The sequence below is a fragment of the Osmerus eperlanus genome, chromosome 3 (genome assembly GCF_963692335.1).
Source record: "Osmerus eperlanus chromosome 3, fOsmEpe2.1, whole genome shotgun sequence".
NCBI lineage: Eukaryota > Metazoa > Chordata > Actinopteri > Osmeriformes > Osmeridae > Osmerus > Osmerus eperlanus.
This window is the reverse complement of record NC_085020.1, coordinates 8,333,536-8,348,044: the sequence shown is the minus strand read 5'-3', so window position 1 is coordinate 8,348,044 and position 14,509 is coordinate 8,333,536. Positions and strand designations below refer to the sequence as shown.

The following is a 14,509-nucleotide window of genomic DNA, read 5'->3' as shown; positions in this document are numbered from 1 at the left end:
TCCTGAGTTTGGTGTTCAAAGGGTATTGATTTACCCTGACTGAGTGACCCAAATAACAATTGAAGTGGTTTGCGTGGTTTAGAAAAAAAAATTCCGAAGCATTAGAAAGGACACATTAGAAAGGACACATTTCCTACGTTTTTACGCTCAAGAAATGATGTGATATTGTCAAGAATCTGACTGAATCAAACCGTTATTAGTGGTGCAACAGTACGATTCTCCTAACAACACAACCATGTCAGAATGTCTGTAGCAATCTCAACTACAGTGGTGTTCCGTACATTCTTCCAAGTTCGCAAATCATATTCACAACTCATACCTCTTAGATGAGGTTAATTAAACATGCTGTAATGTACTGTAGGATATGGCCAAGGTTCATTTTGTTCTGATCTGAGTGGGAAGACAGACAGAAAATGAGCCGTCAATCATTTATTCATGAAATTCTGTCTCAGATGAAGCTCAACCCCTTTACACCAGACCCAGAGGTGTTCAGTGGGCACTTATCTACCCTTGGAAATCATTGTGAACTTAGGATCACATTTGAACCTTGACCTCAGTACATCATTTAGGAAGGCCAGGAAGACATTGTTGGAATGAAATGACTTCTGTGGTCATTACGGCACTGCCGTGGGCTATGGTGTGTGCATGCATAGATCCTAGTTTTGAGTGCATAGTTGCATTGTTACTTTTAGGAGACTCAAATTCGGTCACATATTTTTTCTCTCAAGCTTGACTCTTGTGATAACACTTCAACAGAATACACATTACACACACTCAACACACACCATATTACTGTATCTTAACTACGGAGGGGATAACATATAAAAGATACAATCTGATTATGTAAAGTCAGAGTATAAATACAAGTTTTTCATTTTATCTGGGAAGTAATGAAAACTTCTGCACATTTCATAGTGGGCCTTGAAAAAAAGAAGAAAGTTTTCCAGGTGAGATATGAAGACATTCCTTGGAGACTAGTACAAGTTATGGTGTGATAAAACTTTCCCAGGCATCATAAAAGAAAAGAAAATATGATCTCCATGCAGTACTGATCTGCTACTGCTTTTAGATTTCAATAGAGGAGGCTATACTTCATCTCTCTCGGTTTTCTCTTCTGCCTCTGTCTTTCTTTCTCTATTTCTGTCTTTCTCTCCCACCATCTCCCATATCTTCGTTGCAGAAAAAAGTCTGTAACTACTGGTGAGTATTCTGTCACAAAGTGTAGTATACTTAGCAGCGACATACCTTAAGAGCTGGAGATGCAGGCACCAGTACGCCTGATGAGACTCATCAGTTAGACCAATATGGTAGTCTCTGTATGATTTATGAGTCTGTCTGAAAACTAATTTCAGCTTTAAGAAGAACTAGTGTCACTGCATTTGTCACTGGCAAAAGAGAGCTATCCACGCTGAAGAGAAATACTAACAATCTCATTCCATGGTGATAGCAGATTTTAGATTTTTTTTGTTGGATGTTGTTGACGCCTTAATGAGAAAACAGAACAAAATGCTAATCTTTAACGTTCACAAAATATACAAAGATTTTTTTGGGTCCATTAGACAAGAGGATTTTAATTTGTATCAGTTGCATCACCATAAACCTGAGCCGTGAGTCTTTAAATGCTCTGTTGTGAATAAAGTGGGACAAGAGCAGATGCTTGGGTGACTCCAAACATCTGGCTGAGCTAAAATGTGGGTAAAGTACAAAGGCTGATGTGCTGACATCTGCCTAATTCCCAAACAACCAGGAACATTCCGTGTCAAACTACATTCCCAACTTAGACAAACCATAACCTCCCTGCTGGTGGCGTAAAACAGCTGTCTGTCACCATGAAACATTCAGAAAGTTTCAGTGGATTTATCCTGGGTGTCTGAGGGGAGTAACAAGAAATAAATAACCTTTGCTTTATATATTTGATGCCTCTAATCGATTACCCTGCAGATGGATCTGCACACAGTCTGCATGCTCTGAAAATTCCTAAAACACAGAGCCATTCAGCAACCCTAATGAAGACATTGATCACTGTCAGGTTAACAACACCTTAGAAATGGACTGGGAACAACTGGAAGATGGAGATATTTCTGAAACCCAGAACTCCTTAGAGATATGGGAAAGCTTAATGTGCAAGAAAAACCTAGTCACGTTATTTACATTAGACAGTGTTTTGTCCATGAAATACAGAATGCCTAGCACTGTGGTTTCCACTCTTTATCCTGTTCTGTTGGGACAGGTGATATGAAGAGTGATCTTATAATCTCACCATAATTAAGATAATCAGTGACCCTTTCACATGAAGACAATCCAGAGTCTGGTCAGGGGAGGATTCTCAGTGAGTATTACAACACACCACATCCCAATGGGATCAATGCAAGCCTCATACCAGGTTTTTCAGAAGCCTCAAGGTGTCATTGGCAGATTGCATGCATGTCAAATTAAAAATGGGGATTTAGATAGTGCAAAGACTTCTATCAAACAACAGCTTAACTCCCCTGCATCAACCTTTGGTAGATAATGGACACATTAGAGAAGCCATTTGTCAGACTCGCAGCCTGGGGGATATTTGTCTACAGACATTTCCTCTCTGGGTTGTCACCATAACGAGGCTACACAGATACAGACAACCTGCAGCCTGTTCTCCATTTTCCAACATGATGTACAAGCAGGGAGCAAGGGACAGCATGTTTAAAAGCCTCTACTGTTGTAGATGTATCAGCCGTTAACAGTTGTTGTGATCTGACAAGCAGAAAGGGTGAGCAGTCTTGTTTACTGAGCTGACAACAGAGGAGGCCTGTCTTCCCAAGGCCGGGCGATGTGACGGCCTTCGTGAGTCTACTCAGTGTCCCTCCCTGTCAGAATAGCCCATTCTGGCCAGGCCCGGTCTATGTTTTCACCTCCCGGTCTGATAGACACATATCTGTCAATTCTCTTGGGGCTGACGGGCAGGACCTGAGGAGCTGTCACTGCAACTAGTGATGGATCACTGTGACAGTATTTGAAAGGAGAGGGAGATAGAGGAGCATGAAGGGAAGCCATTTTGGGTTCAGGACGATACCAAAGGGCAAATCCATCAATAATTCATTCATCATGTGTGGGAGCTCTGGATCATCAGTCTATTCAGATCATCGTTTTGGTGAAGGAGGATGCATGCAAAAGGTCTTTCTTGCTCCAAGTTGTTGCACTAAAAATGTATTGTGAACCGGCAGATGGAATGGTAAATGTGGTTTTCCCTTTGTAATAGAAAACACGGGTGCAGACAGTTAACATTACTGCCCTGTGGCTTAAGGATGAAAAAAGCTGTGTCTCATTTATAGTTGGCTCTGGCTGGTCTAGCTAGAGGGAGGATGACTAATTCTGTCTGAAAATTATTCTGAACAAACAGGAAGTATTCTGGGGCTTGTCAGAGGAACGGTAGAGTTCAGCTGTCTAAAGCTGTCATCATTTCAATGCAAAAGTCTCCACATAGAAGTTCAAGAAATATAAAAATAGAATACGAAATAGCCCAGTGAAAGTGCATCTGAAAAAACAAAAACAAGATGACAGAAGATCTCAGAGAAAGAGACATCCATATACTATTCTTAAACCTCCTCTTGTTTGTTTCAAGTTCATAACTTTTGTGTTCCCGGTCCCAAAATGACAGTCCCATTTTAGCTGATTAGAAATCCACAACATACATGTATTATCGCCTATTGTTATGTTAGATTGTTTTATGAACTTAAGTTCTTCTGTACTTCTATATCCTTCTATGTACTTCAAATACACAGACAGTTGAAGCATATTGTGTTATCTTATTACATGGATGTGGGGGTCTGGAAGAGTAGTTTGTTTATCTGATGAATGGGTAAGTGACCTGAACTAAATTGTACACACTAATTGTAATGAACAGTCACTTCAAACAGACAGTCCTTTTTAATAGGAACACCACAGGTGTTAATAAGTTTAATTTAATGAAAATCATCCAAATGTATTTTGTGTGTTCAGATGCCCTGTGTGGACCAAGCCATGGAACCTCATGCCAATAAGATTAAAAGGAATACACATTTTCAGCGAGAAAACTTGCTCGGTCCAATTCGACTGGATCACAACAGGAGGGGGATTCTACTGAAAGCTGGGAGACAAATACCATAATCCAGGTATTGATTTAAAGGGTAGTTGTGGCTGTGAATTTTTAAACAAACGCGTCGCTCATGTATGTCTTGGATGTGTTTTGTGTTTGCTTCATCCCAAGTCTTTAGCTGTTCACATGCTAATGAGTTGAGCCTACCCTTAATGAATGCTCCATCTACATTAATGAGAAAGTGCTCTTACCTGGGTCTAAATGGAACCCATTACCAGTGTGCCTAGACTTTTAAGTGGCTTAAAGTGAAATGGTTGGCATGGCATAGAAATAGAGTTAGAGGATTCGTATTTATTCAACAGTGGTTAACAGCCTATTCATGAGTATGTTGGAGCTCTTAAATATCAGAGGTAGCTCTGTTATTTCAGAGATTCTGGACCGAAGTTTTATTCCTCTAGACTTTATGTCGTTTATTATCCTTCCTAATGCTTTGTTGTCAGCAAGAAACCCCAAGCGTAGATGTCGTTCAGATATTCTTAGGTGTGACTTTTTGCTAATTGAACACGCAGCCATTGTAATTTATATATTGTAGCTTCCACAGACAGCGGTCCCTCTGTTAGTGCTAACTAGTTCCACTCTGGTAATGCAGGGACTTATGGGAATGTTCATGTTTTTGATTGTGTTTTAAAGATGTTGTATTCATGTCATTAGCATTGTTGTGGCTGTGAAATGTGGGTTAGTATTTGTGTTTCTAGAACAGTGTTGGGGATGTGTCGTCTGTCTGTGTGTAGGTGTGTGTGTGTGCGTGTGCGTGTGTATGTGTGTGTGTAGGTGTGTGTGTGTGTGCGTGTGTGTGTGTGTGTGCGTGTGTGTGCGTGTGTGTGTGTGTGCGTGTGTGTGTGTGCATTCAAGTTTCTGTGGCTCGACTATCCCAGACTGTTGATTGGTGTGCATTGTCCCTGCAAAATACATGAATAAAAACAAAACTGATACTGAAAATAAAGTAGATACTTTATATTGTTTTGCTGTTAGTTAGCAAGCCAGCATTAGATGTTTTATTTTACCAAATATTTCTAACAACCTGATTTGAGGTGATGTTAATTATACATAATGAATATATGACAGTTTAACTCTTCCCAGTCAACATTACAAGATCCCAATTATCAAATACTCCCTGTGTCCTCTGAGACAAAAAGGAAGAGGGCGTCAGCTGAAGATTGTTTGAGGATCAAAGTAGGACACTGTCTATCCCAACAACGCCCTACTCTCCGCTAGAGAGATTGAAGATTCCCTCTGTTCCTAGTCTCTGAATCCCTCACTTTGTTCTGTCTTACTGAGCGCACCCTCTGTGGAAAACACAGAAGGCAAGGATGGACTTGTTTGTCAAATGCAATTAACCCAAAGTGCCTAGAATGCTTTCTCTCCTTTTATCTCTCTTCACAGGGAGATTTATGCCAAGCTTCTTTATCCAACCTGTCATATTATCCTTTCTCACCCTTCCCTTCCTGAGTGAGAAACATTTTGAACTGCTTCTTAATTTTTTTGAAGTGCCGGCCCTGAAAAGTACAATTTATTAAGGACAACTCAATTATTAGTACTGTAAAAAAAAATATTTAAATAAATAGCATTAGCTGTTATTGGTTTAAAGGATTTAAGTGGAAACATAATCATTTGTGACATAAAATCTGGAGACAGGAAGACCAAGTCATGCAAATGACATCTCTTCCACAAAACTAGAAACAGCATATTCAAGTAGTTAATCTTCTGAGTGTTTTTCTCTAAGGCCCACACATACACTATGTGCAAGGAGGAAAACTGATAAACATCAGGGCCATGAAATTGGCCAACGCCTCCGGCTTATACAGGCGATAATAACCATGGTAATGGAGCTATCTATTTATCTACTGCATGAGTAATTAGCAGAGAGATGGGGCAGGAGGAGCAGAGGACGCAAGGCCACTGAATAAAGAAAGCTGCTGGGAGAAGGACCTTTTATTTGGTTCCATCTGGTGGGAAGGTAGAAGGCTAGGGATAATGAGGATAGCCAAAGGGAAGGCAGGCAGACGGCTGGATTGCCTACTAGCCGGCAGACTGTCTGGCAGGTTGAATGAATGGCTTGCAGACTGGCAGGCTTGCCGTGTGGCTGACTGGCTTGCTCCTGTTTGGCTTCATGGCTGACTAAAGGGTTAGTTAATGAGCCGGTTCTCTTGCTGGCTGGTTTCCTGGCTATAGAGCTTAATATTTCTTTTGCATGAGAGAGAGAGAGAGAGAGAGAGAGAGAGAGAGAGAGAGAGAGAGAGAGAGAGAGAGAGAGAGAGAGAGAGAGAGAGAGAGAGAGAGAGAGAGAGAGCAGAGGAGGTGGGGAGCCACTGGCACCAGCCCAGGTGCCCAGGGCATAATTAAAAGGTCTTGAAAGGGGTGTCGCTGGGAGACATGGAGGGATTAGTGTAAATTAAGTTTCACAGAGTTACGTGGGTGTAATCTTTGCCTCCCAGTCTAGCATCGCTCGGGTCTATTTTGTCACTGTCTGTTGTGTATATCTCATCCCTATTGAAGCAGAACCTGAGATTCCCATAGGGCTTTGCTAAAGGTTATTGTGGATGTTTGAAAGCTAGAGGGATTCCCCTGTCTATCTACGCCCGTTCAGATGCCCGTTTCCTGGGGGAGTGCTAGGCCAGCTAACCCTACTGCTGAGTCATTAAAAGTTTCCAAGTGGCAAATGGGCAATGTTGGTGAATTAAAAGCTGTGAGACAATATAGACCTAACTTTGTCAGAATGTCTTTCATGTGCAGACAAGATGAATGTGTAGAATGCTAAAGCAGTTGGATGCTGTTATTTTATCACTGCCTAATCATTGCCTCACATTCTTGAGTGATGGATATTTGTATGGTATCCTACAGTACCTCTCTCCCCCCCCCCCCCCCCCCCCCGACCTTACCTTGTCAGTGTAACTTTCAGAGGAAGTGTATGTGGATAGAACTTGGAAGAAGTGCCAGGCTGTTTAAACTTTAATGCCAGCCATTCACCAGTTCAAAGTGGCACACGATCAGAAGCTTGTTTTGGGGGAACCAAGACTTCCTCTTCAGGGCTCAACTTAGGAATGCAGATACACTGGCTGCTCCACATGGCTCTCAGCGGATGCCTGTTTTGAAGTTACATACTTGCGGAGAAGTCGTGGGATGGCATTGATAGAACACTGCAAATATGTGCATGATGAAAGCATATTAACAAAGAGGGAGCAGAGGGGAGAGAAATCACAAGCTCATTTGATGACGTGCCTCTGATGCTTCCCTGCATCTTCTGAAATTGCCTGCACGGAAAATATCCAGTCCTCTCTCAGTCTTCTCCTTATGCCAGAACTCCACGGTGAATTGGCTACCCCATCATTTCCACTGGCTAGAGCAGTAGACGAGTAAACTGTAATGAGTTCTATCCCCATGCAGTGACGGTACTTTTTTTCTCTCCCGTGAAACAAAATGTCTTCTTGCACCAGAGTGGGGGACAGAGACAGGCTGGGTGTGTACAGGAATGTGTGTCGCCCATTCCTGCGGACAATTCCAGAAGACGTTTCTTGACTTGAACAAAGCGATGCGTCTCCTCCCTTAGGAGCTGTGCTGAAATGACTCAGCCTCATTAAAGGGATTAGAATAATAGCTCTGAGCAGTCTGTCTGACGGTCTCTCCTCCTACCTCTGCTCCACTGTACCTAACCGTCTCTCAAGTGAAGGACTTTACATTTACAAACTGCTAAAATAACTATTACTCCATCATGTGAAAAAGTACAGTTTGTGGTGTGGTTTGTGCTTCCTAGGAGTTTAATAACTCTGCTGCGAGTTGTTTTTTTGTAACATGTTTTTCAAGTTCTTTTCATGTCACTCTTTTGACCACGTTTTCTTAAACTAGAAAACTAAAACCTGTAGAAAAACCTATCTCATTTTGTCCCTTTTTATAGTTTGTATAGTTACAGCCAAGGAAGAAGACCAGGGGTTGAAGACCAAATGACAAAGGACCTGTTTGCAACCAAGACCTAGCAAAAATGGGAAAAACGGCTTCATCAAAAAAGTAAATCTGAGAGCAACTGGTTAATAAGGTCACAGGATGAAGCAAACCTTATCTTGCAACAAATCAACACTAGATGACTGCTACCAAACATTCGTCTTTTGCCAGTGGCAGGGTATTTACAATATGGGTTGATGCAACAGAGGATTTGGATAGATTGTGACACGGCATTAATGTATAAGCAATTGCTTTTGAAGGATTTTGAATGGAAGTGCAGACCAAACTATAGCTAGACTATGGACAGGGCTACGAAAGCCTGAGGCCTTCTGCAGACAGTGTGAAAGTATGAGTTAATTATGCAGTAGTTACCGCCACTATTTCTATCTATGTCTATTTTTGGGTTGCCGTTAACAACAGCAGACTTTCTTTTGAAATGCATAGAATTGGTCTCCATCTGCTGCTCTAAGTCACACAATTTTCATGCAATGGAAATAAACAACCAGAGGGTAGGAATTAACTTCGTTCCCAGGCCTGACCCCTCTTCCCCCTGAGGGAGAGACCACACTCCCTTCAAAAAGCTTAAAACAACTTCACATTGAAGAGGTGAGAAAGGGAAGCAATATAAAAATGTTTCATGTGGTATTCTGTTTTGACTGAAACGTATTGACACAAATTCATGGTAGCCAGTGAATGAATCCATTTCACTGAGACATTTCACACATTTGAAATCCTACTGCAAAGGGGAGTGGTGAGGGGATGCACTTCAAGATGAAGGGATGAAAGTTCCCTTAATGAGTAGAAGTGGGGTTCATCTACAAATCAGGGATTCCATTAGGTCTCTGTTTGAGAGCAGTATATGTAGGCAATGGGCAGCATTTCAATCCTGACTCTTTCTACATTGAAAGTACATTTACATTTACATTCATTCTTTTATCCAAAGCGACTTCCAAGAGAGAGCTTTACAAAAGTGCATAGGTCACTGATCATAACAACGAGATAGCCCAAAAATAATAATATATCAAAAATATTCCATCTTATCACAGTACCTTTTCCTTTTCAGAAATAACACCTAAATGCTATCAAACAACAAAATTTGAGCTGTGGTGCTGAACTTCGTATTAAAATATATTAAGTTATCATATTTTCATGTATCCACTTTTTGACTTGTTTAGCATCAATACATTGTCTACCTGTGAGTTTCCAGCTATTTGGAAATATGCACACATTGTTCCACTTTACAAATGTGTCTTGATCCAAATAATTATAGACCCACATCAATAATCTTATGCCAAAGATTTTGAAGAATAAACTCAAATCCGTTATCTAACAGTATCTTATTGCCATTTCAATCCAGATTCAGAACCAAAAATTGCATGCAAATATCATAACTCTTGTTTTCACAAGAAATGTATTCACATACATCATTCAAACATCGAGCCTTTTGAAGACAAAGCAACGAGAAGGCCACTATTTTTGACCCCATATAATCACAGAGGCTTTTCTCTGCCGCTCCAGCCGCTGCCTCTTTACCTCGGCATCCTGCCTCCGCCTCATATTCTCCTTTCTGGCTGGTTTTAATGAGGTCCACAGGTCTGCCTCAGTATGCAAAACATCGCTTCCCCTCAGTATGCTTTCCCATTCCACTGGCGAAGTAAATCCCTCTTTCCAGCACACAGCCCCACAGATGATCACGCTGCCCTGCCTGTCCCATTAGACCCCTAGGAGAGCGAGGAGACAGGACCAGAGGGGTTTATGGGGGTTGACAATAACGGGGGTGGGGGTCCTCTTCACTGGAAAATTTAATGGGTAAAGCCAACTCGTTTGTATTGGTCGAGCCTATTCACCCTGGCGTATGGACCTATCCTCACACACACACCCTACACACACACGCCCTTGCGCCTTCATTATAAGCAGTTTAGGTTGTTGTGGCAACACCAGGAGCGTGCTCTTGAAGGCAGGCGAGGAGATGACTGTATGTCGTCCCTTCGCACAGGAGGAGCATAATCAAAGCTGATTACACAGGATACAGTACATCCATAAGACACTGCCTGACATGGCATATACACACTCTTAATAAATCCCATTTGGTAGCTGGTGCTCCTCCTCCCACTTGCCTGTTAGCAGAAATGTGTTACAAAAGGTCCCGCATTTCCTGGTTGTCAAGACGCACATGCACGTTACATGAGTGGCACTTTGTTGGTAAGTGGGCCGTCACTTAACTTGTAGGACTAATAGCAGTTAAACCACGTATTCATGAGATGTTGAAGCATCAGGAATGTCAGACTTGTTGTTTTTTCAGTCGTACCTGGACAGAATCTTTGAAAAAAATCTGTAGCTCTAATCCTTGTCATCCTTGTTCTCAACCCTCCAGCACATTTGTATTTCCTCCTTGCTCTTCACTGATCAATCGGTGTCAGTGATCACTGAAAGAGTGTTTACACCGGTTCCCCCAGCTGTGTCAGGCTCTGATTAGAAACAAGCAGGCGATGCTGCCTACAAGGCCTTTATCCTCCCAGTCTTCCCTACGGCCAATTCAGCTCTACGGCCGTGACGATGACACAGTCAAGCTCAGCAGCCTCCTTCTCTCAGCCGTGGTGCAGCATCAGCCCAGAGAGACAGAGCAGGGCTGTAGCCCACCTCCCTGGAGGAGTGAGGTAGCCAGGGCTCTAGCCCACCTCCCTGGAGGAGAGGTAGCCAGGGCTCTTAGCCTAACTCGGTGGAAAATGCCTGCAGCCACGGGGGGACAGTTACCCATGGTCAGGCTAATAAGTACCAGGGTGAGACTGTGATCCTCTGCTGAACTGAGACCAAAACGTGGATTTCTCCCCTGTCATGGACAGCATGCCGTTGACTCACCCTAAAGAAAAAGGATGCTGAGCTTTCTTTGCTTCGGCAAAGCTCTTTAAATGCCTAAGTCACTGCCCCGTGTAATACAGTCGGCTGGCTACAGGAGCACAGGGAGATGGAGATGAGCTGGGAATGACTCACTCTCTGAGTGAGGTGGACAACCGGCACGTTTGAACCCTGAGGAACTCCATTTAAACATAGATATGACTAATAATAAGCAGACTGTGAAATTTACTGAAATGACTTACAATATTTCCCTACTCAATGTTCCTGCTGTATGTATATCCATGACAGATAAAGGACATTACTGAACACGATGACGGTATCTTATCATTCAGTATAGCTGAAGATAGGGATGTATATTAAATACTCACACATGGATTAATTCTGTATCAGAATGTCAGAATGGCATATTTATCATAATAGGATTAAAAGTGTGCTTTGTCAGAGAACTGTATTTTATTTGAATAATCCTGAGAGGGAATGGATTCTAGTTTTTTCAGACATTCTTTCCCAGTAAGGTACTCCAGAAAATCCGTAAAGGATTACATTTGTCACAGACAAATAGTTACTATATACATATGTACATTTGAGCATTCATTTAGAGATAAATGAAAGACTTTCTTTTCCTTCTTTCTGAAAGAAAATGTTAATGGATATTTTGAGGATTTTTCACTGACTGACATAATGATAGACCAGTAGAACGGAAACATACATAACAAGAGAAGGAGTACTTTAGCTGTCTATAATGACTGAAAAGATCAGTCATCAAAAACATCTCTCTCTCTCTCTCTCTCTCTCTCTCTCTCTCTCTCTCTCTCTCTCTCTCTCTCTCTCTCTCTCTCTCTCTCTCTCTCTCTCTCTCTCTCTCTCTCTCTCTCTCTCTCTCTCTCTCTCTCTCTCTCTCTCTCTCTCTCTCTCTCTCTCTCTCTCTCTCTCTCTCTCTCTCTCTCTCTCTCTCTCTCTCTCTCTCTCTCTCTCTCTCTCTCTCTCTCTCTCTTCTATTTGTGACTCAGATTATGAAGGAGGCATGAATAGCCATGACTGAATATAATGGTGAGGACCTGCTAGCGGTCTATAAATGTGGCCTTAATGGCTAAACCATTATGGCATGGTTACAGTCTCTGCTGTGAACTCTCCGTTGAAGAAAGAATGGGTTGGGAGGAAACATTCAGGTCCTCCATTAGCTAATTGAAATTGAATAATTCCTGTGGTTGGAGCTTTTGTTCCTTTTCTCCTTTCAACCATGCACTAAATGCATTACACCCATTTAGGACATTAAGAAGAAGTGGCGGCAAAGAAGAATGCCTACCTGTACAGTACACTAACCTTTGAGATGTAGCTAGTGATATTTATAGAAACTACACACGGACTGTAAAGCTGTTGTGTCTTCTGCCGGTGTTCTTCTTGAACGAAAGTGAGAGACTAATGGACCAAGTGGTGCTGCGGATGTTGAATATCTGAAACAACATATCCTGCAACCCAATGTGGTCCAGAGTGCAATGTCAGACTCAATTATTGATACCCTCGCTCAGGCGTGATGCCGACCCTCCCGACGCTGAACCAGAAGGCTATGGAAGAAGCGCAAGGGGGGAGGTGAAGAGCTTCACGAGTCATCAGTGTTTCTGGCCCTGACAAACAGGTCAACAGCATGTACAACGCTGTGAGAGATGGATGGGGGATGTCGTGACACATAACTAAGCATAGTGGCATGCGAACGCATGCGTGTCCTTCAGTTCTGAGGAGGGAAATCATGTTCTGAAACCACACAAGGCCTGCTGGGTCTTCTTAGGATCTTCCCAGGTTAACACGAAGGGCACCCAAGAGTTGGGGGGGAAAAAATAAAGATTTTACTGTTGCTCCTGCTCGAGGACTAAGTAACTGATAAACCTCCTTGTGAAAGTGGAGTTGGAGGAGAGGGACATCTTGGATATTATCTTGTCATGCAAACTGAAACTTGTGGGCCATAGAAATGAATCGTTTGGTTAAATAAGCGATTCTGATGGGAAAGCGATTCAAATTCCAACAAATTCAAGTTACATTTGAGTGTAAAAATGACTTGAGCAGCAAAACGTTGTCCTTGTACTCTGACATTCTTTTGCTGAAGCTGACACCGTCATTCTTGCTCCTACTGCTTATCACCATGGCTATGAAAGCACCCCAAACGAATCAAGCACTTCTATATGATTTTGTTGTGACTGCAGTCACGGCAGAATCTGCATATCAGTTTTGTGTCACCTCCAAAAATCCGCCTGCCTCCGAGCTATGGCGTTGCCTCGCAGCCTGATTGACTTAAGAGCACACTCAGCTGGTATGATCCCTCGTAATGAGATATGTGACCTACATGTACTGCTTGGACTCACCCCTTCTCGGGAAACCTTTGAAAGGGGGGAGCTGGAGGGTTAGGAGCCAATTAGTGCAACATGGCTATGGGTAGCTGCTAACGCATTGCTATTTTTTTTTTTAAAGTGAGAAAACACGGCTCCATTACAGAACAGGGATGTCATCCACCCAGGGCTCGGACATGGCTGAAGCTGAACAGACCTGACAGGCACTGCAGAGCCTGCTGCTGTTTACACTCCCATGTAACATGAAAATATTTCAAGGAATAACAAGGCGTCTACGGATACATCTGCACAGTACATTCATCATTTCAATGAATAGAGTATCGTACTTATTGTGACTGTGTAGAGTAGAGCTGCTTAAACTCTGTTCCAAGCCTGTAGGTTTCAATCACACCTAGTTCTAGTAGCTGTTTGACAAGCTGAATTGTGGGTTGGAGTTCCATTTTACATTGTAGATTTCCAGAGAGGTTGAACAGTCCTGGGTGAAATAAAGTATGAGGGTTAGGGTTAGGGTTAGTAAGTTAGTAAGTATTGTTGTCATTTAGCAATTTCCATTGGGGCATCTGTGTTTTCACATACATGCAGGGGAGAGAGCCTGGATGTGGACAAATCCTTAGAAAGGTAATTTCTGTGTTCTCATTTTACAACAATGTACAGTCTCTCTGGCCACCTGCTATCTCTTTGTGTTTTATACTGCACATGGCTTACAGTGTTGAAATCATATAGTGTCTCTGCTCCAATTCACATATGTGATGCTTGTCAATTGGGCGCTGCAAAGTTGGGCTCTCTTCCTAGGCATGGATGACCCTTGGAAAAGGGTCATGCCCTTTTCCAAGGCATGACCCTTTAGTTAATTTAAACTGCCATATGGAATTTTGCACTACTTATTTTTTTCTAGAAAATTGGACTACCAAATATCAAATACCAAACTCCATGCTCCATGCTTCCCTATGCAAATGTCATGTGTTCATTGAGATAACATACAATATGTCCTTGAACAAGATGAAGTATAGATTATGAGATTTGATAAGAGCACTGTCACTGTCAAATATAGCCTACTTAAACTAATTCTGGATCATTGGCAGAAATTTGAGAATTGTGTACGTTTGTTGAATTTCTTAGTGACAACCTGTTGCAGCGATGTAAGTGATCGACAAACCTAAAGCATATATTGCACGAAATTATTACGAATAATTCACTCACAAATTATCTAGAAAAATAGCTAAGAAGACTAAGCCATAAACGCAGGTCCCAGGGCTCCTAT

General features: G+C 42.2%; 1 protein-coding gene across 1 annotated transcript in view; it reads left to right on the top strand.

Annotated features, from left to right (window-relative positions):
- The window catches only part of LOC134017416 (eIF5-mimic protein 2-A-like), a 206,182-nt gene that overhangs the window by 30,797 nt on the left and 160,876 nt on the right, over positions 1 to 14,509 (top strand). The window lies entirely within an intron of this gene.